The 16,692-nt window shown below is 39.5% G+C and overlaps 1 long non-coding RNA gene across 2 annotated transcripts in view; it reads left to right on the top strand.

Annotated features, from left to right (window-relative positions):
• Positions 1-16,692, top strand: part of LOC115292090 — an 85,192-nt gene that overhangs the window by 27,226 nt on the left and 41,274 nt on the right. For both annotated transcript variants that reach the window (XR_003908795.1, XR_003908796.1), the window contains exon 3: positions 13,907-14,069. This is a non-coding gene — a long non-coding RNA (uncharacterized LOC115292090). The remainder of the gene's footprint in view (positions 1-13,906; positions 14,070-16,692) is intronic.

Genomic DNA, 16,692 nt, shown 5'->3' on the forward strand with positions numbered 1-16,692 from the left:
AAGTGTCTGTTTATGTCTTTTGCTGATTTCTTCACTGGGTTATTTGTTTTTTGGGTGTGGAGTTTGGTGAGTTCCTTGTAGATTTTGGATCCTAGCCCTTTATCTGCTATGTCATTTGCAACTATCTTTTCCCATTCCGATGGTAGCCTATTAGTTTTCTTGATGTTTCCTTTGCAGTGCAGAAGCTTTTTATCTTGATGAGGTCCCAAGAGTTCAGTTTTGTTTTCATTTCCCTTGCCTTTGGGGATGTGTCAAGTAGGAAATTGCTGCGTTTGAGGTTAAGGAGGTTTTTTCCTACTTTCACCTCGAGGGTTTTGATGGTTTCCTGTCTCACATTCAGGTCCTTCATCCATTTTGAGTTTATTTTTGTGTATGGTGTAAGAAAGTGGTCTAGTTTCATTCTTCTGCATGTTGCTGTCCAGTTCTTCCAGCACCACCGGCAGTCCTTTTTCCATCGGATACTCTTTCCTGTTTTGTCAAAAATTAATTGGCTGTACATTTGTGGTCCCAGTCCTGGGTTCTCTATTCTATTCCATTGGTCTATGTGTCTGTTTTTGTGCCAATACCATACTGTCTTGAGGATGACAGCTTTGTAGTAGAGGCTAAAGTCTGAGATTGTGATGCCTCCCATTTTGGTTTTCTTCTTCACTACGACTTTGGCTATTTGGGGTCTTTTGTGGTTCCATATGAATTTGAGGATGGCTTGTTCCAGCTTTGAGAAGAACGCTGGTGCAATTTAGAAGGGGAATGTTTTGAAAGTGTAGATTGCTTTGGGTAGTAATGACATTTTCACAATATTTATTCTTCAGATCCATGAGCATGGACTGTTTACCCATTTCTTGGTGTCTTCCTCAATCTCTTTCATAAGTTTTCTATAGTTTTCATAATATAGGTCTTTTACATCCTTGGTTAGGTTTACTCCTAGGTATTTTATGGTTTTTCTTGCAATTGTGAACGGGATCAGTTTCTTGATTTCTCTTTCCGCTGCTTCATTATTGGTGTATAGGAATGCAACTGATTTCTGTACATTGACTTTGTACCCTGCAACTTTACTAAATTCATTGACCAGTTCTAGAAAGCTTCTGGTGGAGTTGATCAGGTTTTCCCTGTAGAGTATCATGTCATCTGCAAAAAGGGAAAGTTTGACTTCTTCTTTGCCAATTCTGATGCCTTTTAATTCCTTTTGTTGTCTGATTGCTGATGCTAGAACTTCCAACACCATGTTAAACAACAGTGGTGAGAGTGGACACTCCTGTCGTGTTCCTGATCTCAGGGGGAAAGCTTTCAGTTTTTCCCCGTTGAGAATGATATTGGCTGTGGGCTTTTCATAAACAGCTTTTATAATATTTAGGTGAATTCCTTCTATTCCGACTTTCTCAAGGGTTTTTATTAAGAAAGGATACTGTATTTTGTCAAATGCTTTTTCTGCATCTATTGACAGGATTATATAGTTTTTATCTTTTCTTTTGTTAATGTGATGTATCACATTGATGGATTTGCGAATATTGAACCAGCCCTGTAACTCAGAAATGAATCCCACTTGATCATGATGGATAATTCTTTTTATATGCTGTTGAATTCCATTTGCTAGGGTCTTGTTGAGTATTTTTGCATCTGTATTCATTAAGGATATTGGCCTGTAGTTCTCCTTTTTTTTTTTTTTGCTGGGTCGGTCTCTGGTTTGGGTATTAAGGTGATGCTGGCTTTATAGAATGAGTTTGGAAGTTTTTCTTCTATTTCTATTTTTTTGAATAGTTTGTGAATAATGGGTATGAGCTCTGCTTTAAAAGTCTGGTAGAATTCTCCTGGGAAGCCATCTGGCCCTGGGCTCTTATTCATTGGGAGATTTTTGATAATGGATTCAATTTCTTCACTGGTTATTGGTCTATTCATGCTTTCTATCTCTTCCTGTTTGAATTTTGGTAGTGCATGTGCATTTAGGAATTTGTCTATTTCTTCTAGGTTGTCCAGTTTGTTGGTATATAATTTTTCATAGTAATCTGATGATTGCTTGTATTTCTAAGGGATTGGTTGTAATAGATCCCTTTTCATTCATGATTTTGTCTATCTGGGTGCTCTCTCTTCTCTTTCTAAGGAGCCTGGCTAGAGGTTTACCAATTTTTTTTATTTATTCAAAGAACCAACTCTTGGTCATTGATCTGCCTGTTTTTTTTTTTTTTTTTGGATTCTATATTGTTTATTTCTGCCCTGATCTTTATTATTTCTTTTCTTCTGCTGTGTTTGGGGTGCTTTTGCTGCTCTCCTTCTAATTCCAGTAGGTGCTCTGTTAGATTTTGAATTTGTGCTTTTTCTAGTTTGTTGAAATAGGCCTGGATTGCAATATCCTTTCCTCTGAGGACTACCTTTGCTGCACCACAGAGATTTTGGATTGTTCTATTTTCATCTTCATTTGTTTCCATGTATTTTTTAAATTTCTTCTCTAATTGCCTGATTAGCCCAATCATTCCTTAGCTGGTGGTTTTTAACGTCCACATTTTTGGAGGTTTTCCAGACTTTTTCCTGTGGTTCATTTCAAGTTTCATAGCATTGTGATCTGAAAGTGTGCATGGTATGATCTCAATTTTTTTTATATTTATGGAGGGCTGCTTTATTCCCCAGTATGTGATCTATCTTGGAGAATGTGCCATGTGCACTCAAGAAGAAGGTGAATTTCCTATCTTCAGGATGGAGAGTTCTAAATATATCTATCAATTCCATCTGTTCCAATGTGTCATTCAGGTCCATTATTTCTTTAGTGATTTTCTGTCTGGTTGATCTATCCATTGCTGTCAGTGGAGTACTAAAGTTTACTGCAATTAGCACATTCTTATAATAAGATTGTTTCTGTCTGTGATTAATTGTTTTATGTATTTGGGTGCTCCCAAATTCGGTGCATAGATGTTTATAATTGTTAGCTCTTCCTGATGGAGAGACCCTGTAATTATTATATAATGTCCTTCTTCATCTTTTGTTACTGCCTTTACTTTAAAGTCCAGTTTGTTCGATATAAGTATGGCTACTCCAGCTTTCTTTTGGCTTCCAGTTGCATGATAGATATTTCTCTATCCCTTTACTTTCAACCTGAAGGTATCTTTAGGTCTAAAATGAGTCTCTTGTAGATAGCAAAAAGATAGATTTTATTTTTTTATCCATTCTGCTACCCTGTGTCTTTTGGTTGGAGCATTAAGTCCATTTACATTTAGTATTTTTATTAAAAAATGTGGGTTTAGAATCATTGTGTTCTCTGTAGAATCAATGTTTATAGTGGTATCTCTGGCACCTTGTATTCTTTGCAACATTTCCCTCACAGAGTCCCTCTTAGGATTTCTTGTAGTGCTGATTTGGTGATCATGAATTCTCTCAATTTTTATTTATTTGGGAACACCTTTATCTCTCCTTCTATTTTGAATCACAGGCTTGCTGGATAAAGGATTCTTGGCTGCATGTTTTTTTCTGTTCATCACATTGAAGGTTTCCTGCCATTCCTTCCTGGCCTGCCACGATTCGTTAGATAGGTCTGTAACCACTCTGATAGGTTTCCTTTGTATGTTAGGGCCCTTTATCTGTAGCTGCTTTCAGAATTCTCTCTTTGTCTTTATATTTTGCCAGATTCACTATGATATGTTGTGCTGAAGGTTGATTCAAATTACGTCTTAAGTGGGTTCTTTGTGCCTCTTGTATTTGAATGTCTATTTCTTTCCCCAGATTTGGGAAATTCTCAGTTTTAATTTGGTCTAGTATCCCTTCATAACCTCTCTCTCTTTCTTCCTCTTCAGGAATTCCTATGATACGAATGTTGTTCCCTTTGATTGTATCACTCAGGTCTCAAGTTCTCTTTTCCTGCCCCTGGATCAATTTCTCTCTCGCTCGCTCTTTTTTTGGCTTCCTCTTTTGCTATAACTGTGTCTATAATTCACCTATTCTTCCCTCTGCCTCTTTAATCCTTGAGGTTGCCACCTCCATTTTATTATTCACCTCACTTATAGTCTTTTTAAACTCATCACACCTATTTTGAAAGTCCCTAATCTTTGTATCAGTAGCTGCTCTGATGCTTTTTCAAGCCAGCAATTAATTTTATGATAATTGTTTTAAATTCTTGTTCAGTTATGTTGTTTAGAACTGTTTTGAGCAGTTCTGTGGCTATGGCTTTTCCTGGAGTTTCTTCAGGGGAGAGTTCTTTCATTTTGTCATTTTGGCTAGTTTTCTGTCTCTTGTCAGTTTTAAAAAGCTCGTTGTGCACTGTGTACCTATTAGTATTGCTCTGTTAAAGGAGGCTTATTGACTGTCCAGGTCCTGTCATTTTAGGAAATGTTCTTTAAATGGTGTCTCTCAGATTCTCTTGTTGTGCCTTTGATTATTTTATTTTCCTACTCAGCAATATTTGGGACTCTCGTCATGTGTACTTTGACTTGATTCTTGGGGTAGCCCTGAAAAGGAAAACAGACAAACAACAGGGAACAGAAGCATGCTAAAGCTAAATCAAACAAACAAAATAAAAATGGGAAAGGAAGAAAAGAAAAGGGAGAGGAAAGAGAATAAAGAAGAGAAGAAAAAATAAAGGGGGAAGAGTTGACAAAGAACAATGGACAGTCTAAAAGTGTATAACTAGTCGAGGGAAGAGATAAGGATGAGATAAAGGAGAATATATCTGGATGGGCAAGAGGAAAAAAAGGGGAGAAAAAATGAAAGTAAAGAGTAAAAATTAAAAAAAAATTTTTTTAAGTAAAAAAGATAATAATAAAAAATAAGTACAGCAGCAGCTCACCCTCGTGGATAGGCATAGTTTGGTGTACATAGGTCTCTGGGGCTGCTCTGGGTCCCTGCCTTGGTAGTTGCAGAAAAATGAATGGCGGTGCCCCAAGTTCCGCTGGAACTGAGTGCTGCAGGCCACTCTTATGAGTCCAATCTCCTTGTGCCGCTGCTGAGCCAAGCTGTATTTTCCAGGCCTGCCTTGCTTCAAAATCCTAGTCCATGAACTTTTATGCTACCACAGATGAGATGTGCTCGCTTTGGTGGCTGGTTTGTTAGCCAGGATCTCGTGGGGGGACGGAGCAGTTTCTCTTGGTGTCAGCAGGGATTTTAGCTGCCACTGTTGGAGGCGAGGTGCACTGCAGGAGGCAAAGTGCATGCCCCCACAGATGCCTCTGTCAACTCCCAGCCAGGATCGCACTGCCAGATGCAACCTGATGTGCAGTGCACTGCTGGAAGCAAGGTGCATGCTCCTGTAGCCACAGCCCAAGTGTGGGTTCCCGCCACCACTGCCAACTCCCAGCCTGGATTGGGTAGGGGTAGGGACCAGTTTCTCTTGGTGCCGGATGGGATTCGCACTGCCGCCTAGGCCAAGAGCTTTGAGCTGGCTTAGGTGATACAGAGGCCAAATTCCAAACTGGTGCCTCTGTGACTGGATCTAGTCTGCAGATATGATTTTTACTATGCTGTATTTATATTTATATGTACTTAGGCTAACATTTAGAATATCCAGAAATTTTGCCTAAAATCGCAGATTTCTAACTTCTGTTGAATTATCAACATGCTCAAATTCCTTCATGGCAGTATCTGATGCTCCTCTTTAGACAGAACACATGCTCTGGGGCACCTGTGTGGCTCAGTCAGTTAAGCAGCTGACTTTGGCTCAGGTCATGTGGGTTCAAGCCCCATGTTGGGCTCTGCGCTGACAGCTCAGAGCCCAGAGCCTGCTTTGGATTCTGTGACTCCCTCTCTCTCTCTGCCCCTTTCTGCTCGTGCTCTGTCTCTCTCCCTCTCAAAAATGAACAAACTTTAAAAATATTTTTTTAAACAGGACACATGCTCTTCACTTGGTTAGTCTCCACTACTTCTTGGTGGCGAAGGAAATGTGACCATTTTCCTTAAAATTGTTTCATAGCTCACTATTCTTGTGGCACTTGCCAGATGCTTTGTGTGTTGGTGTTACCTGTGTGCTTGTCTTAGTCTCCATTCCTTCCTCCCTTTATACTGCGGCTTTAAGGAAAAACCTCCCTTTTCCTTTTGGGCCATCTAAGTTCAGTAGCACCAGGTCTTCAACCAAAAGGCAGTCAACAAATACTGGATTGGATTGCTCTTCACGGGAGACAAGAATTGTGAAAGAAGTCTGAATGTGGGAAAAGTGACTTGGAAGCAAATATGTACAAATGTTAGAATGTTCTGCAAAGAAAAGCAGGGAAACAGCCAATGAGATAGGCACAGACACAGTAGGCAGCCAATATCCTGGGCCTAGCTGTGAAGGAGGCACAGGCCTACAGCCAGGACTACAAGGTCACCCTCCCATAAGTGGCCCTGCTATCTGGACCAGTCACCCCAAAGGTCCCCTAGACTGCAGAAATCATAGATGCTGCCCTCACCTGAGGCAGTTGTTCTCCTGCTGTAAGCTCTTCCAGGTAGCTTAGGAGAGTCCCCTTACCAGTCATTTTATGTAACAGCTGCATGAGCGGAATAGCAGCCCCTGCTCTACTCTCTTAATGTGTGGGCCTACCCCTAGATAAAGGCCTTGATTCACCAGACCAGTTCAGACTTCCTCTTCCTCATTTATCATGGTTCTCTTTAACTATTTATCACCACAAAATAACCCCAAGACTGTGACTTGCACCTGACTGTCCAAACAACTGGGCACAATAGACTCCTAATCCTCCAATAGCCATTTCACTGTTAGAGCATGAAAGAACCACTACCATTACTTAGCTCAGCTGTCCCCCAACTAGGCTGCAATGCAGAATCAGCCGCATAAGTTTCCTGGGTTTTTCACCCACAGCCTTGGGAGAGCTGGTGTGCTCTCCCTCTCATCTCATAACTGAGGACTGTGACGTCAGAGCACTTGGCCGCCTTGTCCGAGGTCAGACTGCTGATGTTGATAACACTTCTTTAACACTTCACAAGATACCTTATTTCATATGATCTTCCAGTAACTTGAGACTGGTATTATTACAGGCTCATCCCCACTTTACAGAAAATAGAAAGAAGCTACAGAGCAAGCAACTTATCTATGGTCTCCTTGTAAATGAACAGACCAAACTTGCACCCAGATTTCTGGAGCCCCAGCTCTGCCATCTTTTCTCTGCAAAATAAAGGTCCTGAGCCCTGACAAGGAGCTGATGGGACTGGGTAGAAAGGACATTCCATATCAGATTCCACTCAGTGCTAACTTCCTATTTCTCAATGTCATCTCAAACAAGTTGGCAGTATGCAAAGGGATACATAGACTTATTGCAAAGCTTATAAAGGTTTGTAATGATCAATTTAACCTTTCACGCAGATTTAACTATGAAAATGTTCAAATACACAAAAATTAGAAAGGATAGTATAATAAACCCCCGTTTACCCAATATTGTGATTCAACAATCACAATTTTGCCACATTTCACCTAGCTCCTTTGAATCGCTTATTTCTTTGAAGTTCTTATATTTAAAATTTTTATTTATTTTGAGAGATAGAGAGAATACAAACAGGGGAAGGGCAGTGAGAGACAGAGAGAGAGAATCCTAAGCAGGCTCCAGGATGAGCCCTTCTCATGACTTAATCTCACAACCATGAGATCATGACCAGAGTTGAAATTAAGCTCTTAACTGACTGAGACACCCAGGTGTCCCTAAATATTTTTAAAGCAAAACCCAGGGTAATTTCTTCCCTTCATCCTTCAGAATGCAAAAACACCCAAACTTTGTGTTTGAAGGAGTGTGACTCTGCAGGCAGAGCCACCTGAGACTTCCCTGTACCAGAAGCACAGATTCCAGAAAGCAGCACAGATATGTCCAAGTTCACTGGCAAGTCTGTGTTGTACTCTGGTACCAGGTGTGTGTTCTCAATCATCCTGGCTGACAGACACATTTTGGACTCCCTCCAAACATTCTGACACATTCGGGTATTGATTTAAACCAGTCCTGGTTTGCCAATTGCCGAATGCCACCTTACCTGCATAAGGACTGTCAGAAAAGGAAGTAGGGAAGCAGCCTTAAGACAACAGTTACTCAGTTCTTGGTTCACAGGACCATAGCCAATCCCCTCCCCACAGTGCTGCACAGGACATAGAGTCTCGCTGCCACAAATCTGAGACAATCAGAGAGTGAGGAGTCAGTTGGAGTGTCTAGTACATATCAGGCAGGAAAGAATGGTCATTATTTTTAGCAACTACTTGTTAAATATTTGCCTAATCGATGCTGAAGTGCCTACCAGCCACACTAAAATGAAAGTGCTCTAATAATGCCTCTGCAGTGAGAGGGAATGTGTGACAAGAGAACCCTTTTATAGTTCACTTGATTGAGGCTGTCCTCTTGCTACTAGCCACCAGCTACTTCCTTCAGTACTGCACCTATAAAAGTAAAAGCCAGAGTCCTGAAACGTAGAGTAAAACAGATCAAAAGTTTTTTCTGCATCTTTCTCCCTGCCTCAATGCACAGGCATCCCTTAGCCTGCCCAATCAGCACCCTTACTTTCCTTCCAGCCCTAACAAGACATGCTCAGGAAGCTCCAGAATGTCAGCCCACTGAGATCCTTCACCATTCATTCTGCTGACGCACCATCCAACACAGGCTGGACACAGGAACCACAACTTTGGGTTAAGTTACCCACACTTCTATTTCTGGGAGACTGTTGCATATGTGTGTCCTAAAATGATTTTGGGTAACAGGAATAGCCAAGCTCGACACATTTTTACAAACACCTACTAGTTTCCACTTTTAATTTGAGTAACAGATACTTGACTACTTACTAGTTACATGAGGATCTTAGTCCTGGATTCTGCCACCACCATGGTATCTGACACCCATTGACTCACCTAATTAAATTCTCTTCTCATAGGATGGCATTCATATTTTCATGTGGGTGAACAGGGACTGAGACAATCAGTGCTGTCATTATTTTTTTTTAACTCAGAGGGATATTGATGTCATCTGATACCAAAAGGCATACCCCAAATTGAAATTAAGCTGTATGTCGCATCATTTCCAGGTAAATGTGTTTGGCTTTATGATGCCTGGAACCAGTCACTGAAAAATTAAACATTTCAGTAGATCTAATTGGTTGTTTCATATAAAGGATGATTTGACTTCAATTTCCTCTGTAATGAGAGGTACCACCTGTTAAATTTTATCTGAATCAGAGTGGAGACTACAGTAAGGCTGGATGAGGTGCCTAGGGCACAGAATTTAAGGAGGCATTACTTTCAGAGTCATGCAACTACTGGCTCTATACTTGCACAACCCTAAGATTGAAAGCCTCTTTAAATTTTGCATCTTTTACCTTACCCTAGCCTTAGCCATGCTGTAGACTGGAGCCAGCTGGAGGCAAAAATAGTTATCCTGTTAAGTTACAGAGTCTCCCAGTCCAAATCTGGGAGATTCCAACTCAGTACACCTTGGGTGAGGTTCACGAATCATTTTAAATAAGCTCTGTCATGTAAATCTTGATATACAGCCACATTGGGATCCACAGATGTAGTATTTAGAATACCACAATTAGAAGGCGACATTCCCTTAAATATAGCATGATCAGCTTCAAGTATAAATACTCTATTCAATTTTGATTTTCTGCATGACAAAGTACTTGAAGATCTGCTTCTCTATCAGTTAAGACTGTGTTGTGCTACAATCAACATAAAACCTTACCAGCAATGGCTTAAACAAGTAGGGGTTTATTTTTCCCATAACTAGAAGTCTGAAGGTAGGTTATTCTAGTATTGGTCAGGAATAACTAACATCAGGATGTGCTAACATCAAGAGTCAGCATCTCTGTGATGCTCTTGGGGTTGCTTGGGTCTGTTTGCCTCATGTCCCCCAAATGGCAGCTGTAGGTCCAGGGATTACCTACCTTCAAGATGCAAGGGAGGTAGAAGCAGAAGTACACTGCCAGTCTTGTCTACTCCCTTATATTAAGAAAGTAAGAACCTTCTCAGAAACCACCTCTTCCCAGACCTCTGTTAGGTCTCATTGGCCAGAACTAGGTCACATGACCACCTGTTGTTGAAAGGGAGGCTGGGAAATCAGGAAACAGACTCATCAAAATAGGCTTAGGCTAGTGCTTCTCAAACTTTAGTAGGCACTGGAATCACCTGGAAGGCTTGTTAAACCAAATTGCTGGGAGCTCTGCCCCCAAAGATTCTGATTCAGTGGGCCTGGGTTAGGATTTGTATTACTTCAAGTTCCCAACTGACGCTGATGCTGCTAATTTCAGGAAAACACTTTATTTATTTGCTTTTTTAATAGTTTATTGTCAAGTTGGTTTCCATATAACAACTAGTGCTATTTCCCACAAGTGCCCTCCTTTATGACCATTACCCCCTTTTCTCTTTCCCCCTCCCACTTGAGCCCTCAGTTTGTTTTCAGTATTCAAGAGTCTCTCATGATTTGCCTCCCTCCCTCTCCCTTACTCTTTCCCCCCCTTCTCCTCCCACGGTCCTCTGTTAAGTTTCTCCTGCTAGACCTATGAGTGAAAAAATATGGTATCTGTCCTCTGTCAGGAAAACACTTTAAAACAGTCTTGCTACCAATGGCTTCCAACCCTAGTGGTGGATTAAAAATATTAGTTAAATAAAATTTTAAAAGAACACCCTTTTCTTAAATGTATTTATTTACTTTAATTTACATCCAAGTTAGTTAACATATAGTGCAATAATGACGGCAGGAGTAGAATTCAGTGATTATGAATCATACCCTACATATAACACACAGTACTCATCCCAACAATCCCTCCAGCAACTCTCAATTTGTTTTCTGTATTTAAGAGTCTCTTATGGTTTGTCTCCCCACCCTGTTTTTATATGGTTTTTGCTTCCCTTCCCTTGTGTTCATCTGCAATCTCTTTAGCAAATGGTGTTGGGAAAACAGCTGCATGCAGAAGAATGAATCTGGACCACTTTCTTACACCATACACAAAAATAAACTCAAAATGGATGAAAGGCTTAAATGTAAAACAGGAAGCCATCAAAATCCTAGAGGAGAAAACAGACAAAAATCTCTTTGACCTCGGCCACAGCAACTTCTTACTCAACATGTCTCCAGAGGCAAAGGAAACAGAAGCAAAAATGAACTATTGGGTCTTCATCAAGATTAAAAGCCTCTGCATGGTGAAGGAAACAATCTGAAAAACTGAAAGGCAACTGACAGAATGGGAGAAGATATTTGCAAATGACATATCAGATAAACAGTATTCAAAATCTATGAAGAACTTACCAAACTCAACACCCAAAAAACAAATAGCCCAATGAAGAAATGGGCAGAAGACATGAATAGACACTTTTCCAAAGAAGATATCCAGATGGCTAACAGACACATGAAAAAATGCTCAACATCACTTATCATCAGGGAAATACAAATCGAAACCATAGTGAGATACCACCTCACACCTGTCAGAATGGATAAAATTAACACCTCAGCCAATGACAGATGATAGTGAAGATGCAGAGAAAGAGGAACCCTTTTGCACTGCTGGTGGGAATGCAAACTGGTGCAGCCACTCTGGAAACAGTATGGAGGTTCCTCAAAAAATTAAAAACAGAACTACCCTATGACCCAGCAATTGCACTCCTAGGTATTTATCCAAAGGATACAGGAGTAATGTTTTGAAGGGGCACAGACACCCCAATGTTTATGGGAGCACTATTGACAACAGCCAAATTATGGAAAGAGCCCAAATGTCCATCGATGGATGGATAAATGAATTGTATATATGTATATGTTACATATACATATATAATGTATTTATACATGTTATATATGTATATATGAATGGATAAATGAATTATATATATTACATGTACATATATTATGTATTTATACATATTATATAGGTGTATTTATACACACACACACAATGGAGTATTACTTGGCAATCAAAAAGAATGTAATCTTGCCACTTGCAACAACATGCATGGAACTAGAGGGAACTTATGCTAAGTGAAATTAGTCAGAGAAAGACAAATATCATATGACTTCACTCATTCATGGAATTGAAGATAAAAAGAGCACTTTCTAGAGGCACAGTTTCCTTGAGTCCCACCCCTACATATTCTGATTTAACTTGTTAGTGTCAAAGCTGTACAGGTGATTCTGATATAGCCAGGGCTGGAAACCACTGTTTTAGGCCAATCATGATCCCTTGTCTGACACTGTTGTTGAAGTTCTATAAGCAAGGAGGGAGGAGGGTGGGTCATAGGGTAGGTTCAGATAGTGGCTCCCAAACTTGTCTGCAATTTTGAATTATTTGGAAATTTTCTAAATATTCCAAAGTTCAGGACATACTCCAGACAATTAAATCACATCTGTGAGAGTGGGACACAGGCATCAGTAGACACTGCAGCTCCTCGGGTGATTTTAAATGTAGACAGTTTAGAGAACTGCACTGTTAAGATTGCCATGAAATTGATTGCACCTGAAAACTGTAAGAGGCAGTTATTTAGATTAAAAAAGAGAAACCTGGAGACTTATTTATTTATAGTTTCCAAGTGTGTAAGAACATTTCTAAAGATTGCTGTTGTCCATCTGAATTCAAGACCAGCAAGGAATAAATGGAATTAACTTGGCCAGAGCTTGATACAAAGTGTTTCATACAAAGAAGAATTTCCTAGCTGCAAATTGTTACAGTGAAATTGTTACAATCAAATGTAGTGTGGTGAGAACAGGGTTGTACAATCCTGTCATTTAGGAGCTATAAAAATAGTATAGATTCTCATCTATTTACAGTGTTTTAATATCATTCTTTCTGAAGGTGAAGAGGTGGAGGAAATGACCTGTCTAGATTTCTCCTTTGAAAATTTTGTATTTTATTTCTCCTCTCATTTCACATCTCAGCTTAAAAGACAGACCTCGCATTAACAATTTAAAGAAAACATAACCTTTGCCCACTTATCTGCTTGAATAGATAAAATACCTGACAGCTAGTAATAGTTTGAGATGCCACTAGCTCACACTGTTTGGATCTCTAAAAGTCTATTTTGAGCTTCTAGATGACAAGCATACTGCCAAATAGAGAGGGCCCTCTGAATTTGAACTGAATAGGTTTTTGTATTTGAAATGTAAATGTTGTGCTCAAGGATGATTCACCATCATGTCTTAGCACTGCCACACACACACAACTAGACTACCTATTTTCATGCTACACAGAAATAATGCATGGGTTTAAATATAGCTACAATTAAAATGTGTTCTCCTCTGTACATGAAAATGTCACTGGCTGTTGTCAAAAGGACATACTCTCTGAATTGTCTTTTGCCAGACTGGCAATAGATTTACCTTGATCATACCTAACCTTAATACCAGGAACATACACCAGTCCAACTTCTGGGATTTTAATTCAGAGAAAGGCCATCGATGGAGTAAATACACATTCAATGGATCTTAGGTTGAAGATACCCCAAATTTAGGGTTGTTCCCAAAGTTTGCTGCACATTAGACTCAACATTGGAGGCTTTAAATACCTGATGCCTACGTTACATTCCATATCAATTAAATCAGAATGATTGGGTGTGGAAGCCAGGCATTCGTAGTTTTTAAGATCCCCAGGTGATTTCCATGTGCTGCAAAGTTTGAGAGCCACTGCCATAATCACCTTCATTGTGGGATCTAAAATCTCTCATAGATAGAATTTCTCTTAGGTCTCATGTCAAAAGTAGAGATAGGGGTTAGGTAAATTTTCCTCTTTCTGGGGTGTGACAGAGATTAATTGTCCCAAGTATTCACCCCTCCTAATTCCTCCATCAGAAGAGACCTCCAGTCTTTTGATGACTACATAGCCACGCAGAATAAAGACTACTTTCCCAGGCTCTCTTGTAGCAGGGCACAGCCTTATGTTCTAATTCTTGTCAGTGAAATTAAAAGGAAATGGTACATGCATATTCCTGGACAATGTTTAAAGGGAAAATATGTTTTTTCCCCCTCCCACCTTCTTGCTTCCTGGAATGCAGATGTGACAGATGAAGCTCCCACAGCCAATTGGACAGTGAGATGATATGGGGGAAATGGAAGCCACACAAAGCAAAGGAACAACATGGAAGGAGCCTGGTTCCTAACACTGTAGAGTTAGATCTCAACCCTAGAGTGACCAACTGTCTCTGGCCTCCTTAGTGGGTAAGGAAAATACACTTTTCTTTTGTTTCTGGAACCATTTCTGTTAATTGCAGCTGAACTTAATTCTAACAGGCTCAGGGGATCTCCAAGTTTGGAATATGTCAGACACACCTACAAAGCCAATGAAGCATATTGAAGTAGGTGATTCTGATACCTAAGTTTGAGAACAAGTATACAAATATCCTGGGAGCTAGAAACAATCTGTGGTGAGAGTAAAACTTTGAAAGTAGTGATAGATTAAATGCATTTTGGAAAAGTAAATCTACTGAATAAAACATTTAGCCATATGGTGTAGCAGTTAAAGACTTCAGGATACAAATAGACCTAAACTTAAATCCCGGACTTACCACTTAACCAGCTACTAGGAACTTAACTTCTCTAAGCCAGTCTCATTTATAAAATTGGCTAGTAACAGTACTTGTTGATGGCGGTATTATGAGAATTAAATGAAATAATCTAAGACAATGCTTAGTATACTAACCACCACATAGTAAAAGCTCAGTAAGTTTTGGCTTCGGAAAAAAAAACTGATGGTAGAATTTATGATCTGACTTCGAATTCCATTTTAGTTACTTACTATTTAGTTCTACTCTGTCCAATGTGGAGGCCACTGGCCACATATATCACCACTTTACACTTACTAGGATCGCTATAATTTTAAAAAGGTAAGAAGTATTGGCTAAAATGTGGAGAAATTGGAACCTGTAAATATTACTGTAAACATTGCATAGTTTATCACATGATACAGCAATTCCCCTCATTTATAGTAAGAGAAATGAAACCATATACCCACACAAAAACTTGTACACAAGTTTCATAGCATTATTATTCATAGTAGTCAAGAAGTGGAAAAAATACCAAATTTTCATCCACTGATGAATAGATAGCAAATATTCAATACAATGGGACATGATTTGGCAATGAAAAGGAAAGAAGTAGTGATACATGCTACAACATCATGAACCTTAAAAACAATATTCTAAGTGAAAGAAGCCAGTCACCAAAAAACAACCTACTGTATAATTCCATTTGTATGAAAATGCCCAGAGTAGAGTAGACAAATCATCAGGGATAGAAAGGAGATTAGTGGCTGTCTAGGGTTGGGGGTGGGGGAGATGGGAATGACTGCTAATAGGCACAGGGTTTCCTTTCAGTTATAAAATGTTCTAAACTTAGATAGTGGTTGTGGTTGAGCACCTCTGGATATACCACTTTAAATGGTTGAATATTATGGAATGTGAATTAAAAACAAAACATGATGCATTCCCCCCTCTCAAAAAAAAAAACATTTAAGAAAGTAGCTTTGCAGGAAAATATAAAAGGCAACATCATATAACATAAGGAACATTGGCTGAGAATCAACACCTAGATTCTAATCCTGCAGTCACTACTTACTACTAACAGCAAGGCCTAAGGAAAATCTCTTTATTTCTATCTTCAGCCTCTTTATTTATTAAAGGACATGGGTTGCATTTCCAATATTTGGTGGCAATGATGTTTTTCCTGTTGACCCAGTAGAGCAGCTGTTGCATCAGATTCTCAAGGGGCTTCATGATCCAACACATGTAAGAGCAGCTGTTTCTGGCTTCAGCCCTGCAGTCTCCTTAAGGGAGAACATCTGATGAAATGCCTGCAGGATATCCCCAGATTACCAGGCCAGTGAAACTCTCCTTTCTCAACAGGAACTGTGTAGTATATTCCCCAAGCAATCCTGCAAAGAGAGGGGATCATGTTCCAACTCAGTTTTGATTGAAGCATTTCATTCAGGCTATATCCTTCCCTTGCAGACCAATAGGAGTGTGAGGGAGAGGAATAAAGTACTCTTTAAGCTGTCTCTACTCAACATTATTTTTCATATACTATATCAAGAGAAAAACAAAACAAGAAATGTTGCCAAGTACAGATTCATGACAAAAATAATATCAATATGTAAGGGGATGGAGCATTTGTTTCAATCCTCTAGTCTTACTGATGTGGAAATCAGTGACTTGTTCACAGCCACATTATCTGTAGAACTGGGAGTAGAACCCTCACCTTCAGACTGTAATTCTGATGCCTTTTTCTTTGACCTCATATAATACATCTCAGTTGAGTTTCAGAGTGAGAGAGGGACAATGACAATGAAGCCTTATATACACCTTAGTTTCATTTAATTCAACAATCATAATGATTAAATTACAAGTGACTGCTGGGGCATCTGGGTAGTACAGTCAGTTGAGCATTTGACTCTTGATTTCAGCTCAAGTCATCATCCCAGGGCCATGGAATCAAGCCCCAGGACAGGCTCCAAGCTGAGTGTGAAGCCTGCTTGAGTTTCTCTCTCTCTCCCTCTGCCCCTGTTCCCTTTCTCTAAAATAAAATTTAAAAAAATTACAAGTGAATGCTGAAGGAATTAAATCTCAGCCTTTTTATGAAAGAATTACTTTAATGAAATATAAGGCCCAATGTTTCCAAACTCTTGTTGAAAATTTGATATGCCTCCTGCCTCAGAGCTTGGTCCCTTCCTTTTCTCTAGGCTCACTTTGTTGGTGATCCCATGCTTTCACCACTCTCTTCTTCATAACTCATATCCAATCTGTCCAGAAATCCTGTTGAGTTGATCTTTAAAATATATCAAGAATCC

Source organism: Suricata suricatta, chromosome 5 (assembly GCF_006229205.1).
Source record: "Suricata suricatta isolate VVHF042 chromosome 5, meerkat_22Aug2017_6uvM2_HiC, whole genome shotgun sequence".
In the NCBI taxonomy this organism is placed as follows: Eukaryota; Metazoa; Chordata; class Mammalia; order Carnivora; family Herpestidae; genus Suricata; species Suricata suricatta.